Here is a 4,237-nt window from a genome sequence, read left to right as displayed (position 1 = left end):
TCCGCCCCTTCAAGAAAGGACTAATGGTCGGGCCGATTTCCTCCTCCAGCCAATCGGGGTTGGGTGGAGGCGGAGCTAAGGGGCGGAGAAGCCCAACCCAGGTACGGGAGGAGTTAAGCCTAGGTATAGGTGGGAGTTCTGCTTCGGAACTGGGCTGGAGGCGTGGCTCCAGGTCTTCCGTGGCAGGTTTGTTCAGTGGGTTCCAAAAGCTCGAGTACCTGTTATCTGTACCAATAGGGAAAATATGTGTGTAATGGGTACACACACCAAATTTCTCAAAAGCATTATTTTAGCAAGCATTTAACAAATAACTGCAAATAGATAATTGCAATGCAAAGCGATTTAAGTTTGCTATAATAACGTTAAATAAATGCTCAGAAGATTTAGGTTTTGCCTGAGCGAATCAGAAAGGTTTCACAGAAGTGACATCTGAACTAAGTGTTTAAGGATGAGTAGGCCTTTGAGAGCAAGGGACAAAGACTAATATGGATATATCCGCTTGGGAATCCTACAGACAAGACAAACACGAGCCTGAAAATAATCACTATCTCATCCCAATCCTTCCTATTCCTTCTTCAAGTACTTAGTACTCCAATTTATAGCTTTGCAGGTAGTCTTTTCTTTCTCCTCTTTCATTCCCTAGATAATCTTTGGTTATCTAGGCTAAATAACAAATGTAACAAATTAACATCAAAATTTAGTGGTTTAAAACAATAAATATTTATTATCTCTGACAGTTTACCTGTGTCAGGAACTCAACAATAACTTAGCTGAGTTGTCTAGCTCCCAATCTCTCAAGAGATTATAGGCCTGGGATGCCTGGATGGCTCCATTGGTTAAGCATCTGCCTTCAGCTCAGGTCATGATCCTGGGGGACTGGGATCCAGTCCTGCCTGGAGCTTCTTGATCAGCAGGGAGCCTGCTTCTCCCTCTGCCTGCCACTTTCCCTGCTTGTGTGCTCTTTCTATCTCTTTCTCGCTGACAAATAAGTAAATAAAATCTTAAAATTTAAAAAAAAAAAAAAAAAAAGAACTGTAGTCCTGATATTGGATGGGGCTACAGTCACATGAATGTTTGACTAGGGCTGGATGATCCACTTCCAGGATGGCTTAATTCCATGCCTGGTAAATTGATAGTGGCTATTGGCAGTAAGTCTCAATTCCTTTCCATATGGACCTCTCCATGGGGTTGTTGGAACGTCCTCAGAATATAGTGTTACTTCTTCTAAGCAAGTGATCCAAAAGGGTGAAAGTCACAATGTATTTTATAGTCTATTCTCAGAAGTAAAATATAATAACTTATGCAATATTCTGTCAGCCCACAGAACAACTCTGATGCACTATGGGTAAGGACTACACAAAAGTGGAACACAAGAATTGCAGGGGTCCGTCCTGGAGGCTGGCTACCATGTCCACATGTAAGCAGTCATCATGTCCTGTTAATTCTGCTTCATAAATAACTTAAATATGTCTTTTTCTTTCCATTATCATCATAGTTCAGGACCTTATTATTGCTCACCTACACTGTGCAATAGTTTCATTTAAAAACAACACAACAAAACCTGCCTCCAATCTCTCCCTTTCCAGATTGCCATCAGGGTAATCTCTCTAAAGTGCCCATTCTGGTTTGTTCATTCACTAGTTATTGAGGACCTACTATGTGCTAGGCATTTTTAAAGTACCAGAGGTAAAAAGAAGATTAAGATACAGTTTCTACTGCTCGCTTGGGCAGCACATAAACTAAAATAGTGACACTACAGAGAAGGGTAGCATAGCCCCTGAGCAAAGACACACAAAACATGGTTCCCGATTTCAAATTGCTTAGTCTACAAGGGAAAATAGACGTTTGAGATTGATATAGCAAACTACCAGGACACTCCTATCTCCACTGGATTTTGTCAAAGGTACTGTAAGAATCAACAGCAAGCAAATGAGAATGAGCGTGAGTAGAGAGGGGGCAGACCCTCTTGGAATGTAGAGGTTTGAAGACCTGAAAGAGCTTCTTGAGAGTAGACTAAACTCCATCAGGGCAGGGACCATAGTGTGTCCACTAAACCGCAAGCCTAGCACAGTGCCTGACACGTAGTTTGCCCTCAACAGGTGTTTATTGGATAAAAGAGTGACTAAGTGAATGAATGATGTGGAAGAGAAAGGTTAAAGCTAAGGACACAGTGGGAATGCCACTGGCATGTGGGGGAGGGGGCGGAGGGGCGTTACTGGAATATTTAACTGAGGGTAGAAGTTAGCTAACAAGGAAGTATCAAGTTTAGCATAGCATTCTCAACAGAGATCCAAAACTCTACCTCAGGGCCAAAGTAGAGCCATTTGCCTGGAGCCCAAGGACTGGGGAGACTGTGGTCCTGAGGTAGACCCTGAGGCGGCCCCTGAGGCTGCGCGCGCAGCTAGCCGCACTGCGCAGTCGCTGCCCTCCTCACCTGGCGTGGCGCAGGCAAGCTTCGAGAGCCAGGAGGACCAGGTAATGGGGCCTCTGTCTTCCCAAGGAAGTGGGAACACCCTCACTCTTCCCTACCTCTGGGCAGAGGAGGACTGAGGGCCTCAGTGGGAGGACGGCGCCGAGGCTGCGCGGGGGAAGAGCGCCTCGCAGGGTGGGCCTAGGCTGAGCTTGAGCCACCCTCAGGCAGGTTTTGGCGGTCCCGGCCGGGGCAGCACCAACGCCCATTGTGGGCCCAGAGGCTGCCTCTCCACTCACGTGTCGGAGGACCTGGACGCCACCTCGACTGGGCGGGTGCTCCCAGGCCTGGGGGCTGGACTGCCAATCCGCCTGCACAGTGGGCGCGGTGCCTAGGCCCCTCGACGCTTTGTGGGGGAGCCGACAATGTTTGAACCTCTTGTAAAGTCAAGAAAACAGTGGCCCTTTAGGGTCAAAAAACCTGTTTTGATTTTTTTCTATTTCTGTTAGTTAATTTTTATTTATTTATTTATTTTTATGAAGAAGTGCCTCACGAAGGCGAAAGTGCTTAGGATTCAAGAAATTTTAATGCGGCCCTGCAGGAGGGAGAACCCTTGAATCATTTTTCAGACACTGGGTCATAAGAGCTATAAAGGCATAGTATATATACTATGTATACTGCTGTGAGGTAGTAAAAAAACCAATAAAGACAACTTTTTAAGCTACAAAAACATAAGTATCTAAGACAAAAATTTTAACAAAAGATGAGACCTTTGGGAAAAATTATAAAATTGTATATTCTTTTAGATTTTCCATATATATAATCATATCATTTACAGACAATAACAGTTTCTTCCTTCCACTGCAATGCATTATATTTACTTATCTTGCCTTATTGCTACCTTCACTACAGTGTTGAATAGAAGTAATGAGAGCAGTCCTCTTGTCTTGGATGGAAACTTTCAACATCACCATTAAGAATGATATTTGCTTTGGGGGCACCTGGGTAGTTCAATCAGTTAAGCATCCGACTCTTGATTTCTGCTCAGGTCATGATCTCAGGGTTGTGAGATTAAGCCCCGTGTGGGGCTCTGCTCTAGGTGTGGATCCTGCTTAAGATTCTCTCTCTCCCTCTACCACTCCTCCCCAAAAGATACTTGCTTTAGATTTTTGTGAACATATTTATGAGATTATTTCTATCATCTGTTCCTGGTTTGAATCTTTATCACGCATGAGTGTTAAGTTTTAACAAAAGTTTGGGCGTCTGGGTGGCTCAGTGGGGTAAGCCGCTGCCTTCAGCTCAGGTCATGATCTCAGGGTCCTGGGATCCAGTCCTGCATCGGGCTCTCTGCTCAGCAGGGAGCCTGCTTCCTCCTCTCTCTCTCTGCCTGCCTCTCTGCCTACTTGTGATCTCTCTGTCAAATAAATAAATAAAATCTTTAAAAAAAAATAAGTTTTAACAAAATTTTTTCTGCATCTAATGAGATGAGCATATCATTTTTCTTATGTAATCTTTTAATGTGATGAATTACAGTGACTGTTTAACTTTATATCAACGTTTTGTTCTTGTAGTAAACCCAACTTGGTCATGATGTATTACTTGTTTTATGTATTGCTGTTTTCAATTTGTTTGTATTTGTTCAGGAGTTTTACATCTAGGTTTGTCGATGAGGTTGCCCAACAACCTTATAATATTCTTATCTGATTATGGTAGCAAAGGTTATGTTAACCTAGTAAAACTAATAGAGTGGTAATTCTCCTATTTTTTGAAAGACTTTGTTTAACATTGCAATTCTTGGTCTTCGAAAATTTGATTGAACTCTTCAGT

At 43.2% G+C, this 4,237-nt stretch overlaps 1 protein-coding gene across 2 annotated transcripts in view; it reads left to right on the top strand.

Annotated features, from left to right (window-relative positions):
• Positions 1–4,237, top strand: part of M1AP (meiosis 1 associated protein) — an 84,144-nt gene that overhangs the window by 643 nt on the left and 79,264 nt on the right. Inside the window, exon 1 of one of the 2 annotated variants that reach the window (XM_059188151.1) lies at positions 2,412–2,475. The exons of the other annotated variant lie outside the window; for it this stretch is intronic. The gene's annotated coding sequence lies outside the window, so the exon portion shown is untranslated. Of the gene's footprint in view, positions 1–2,411; positions 2,476–4,237 lie in introns of those variants that run through there. 2 annotated transcript variants of the gene reach the window in all.

This window comes from Mustela lutreola, chromosome 9, assembly GCF_030435805.1.
Source record: "Mustela lutreola isolate mMusLut2 chromosome 9, mMusLut2.pri, whole genome shotgun sequence".
Classification (NCBI taxonomy): domain Eukaryota; kingdom Metazoa; phylum Chordata; class Mammalia; order Carnivora; family Mustelidae; genus Mustela; species Mustela lutreola.
The sequence above is the reverse complement of the archived record's forward strand: the minus strand, read 5'-3'. Positions and strand labels throughout refer to the sequence as shown.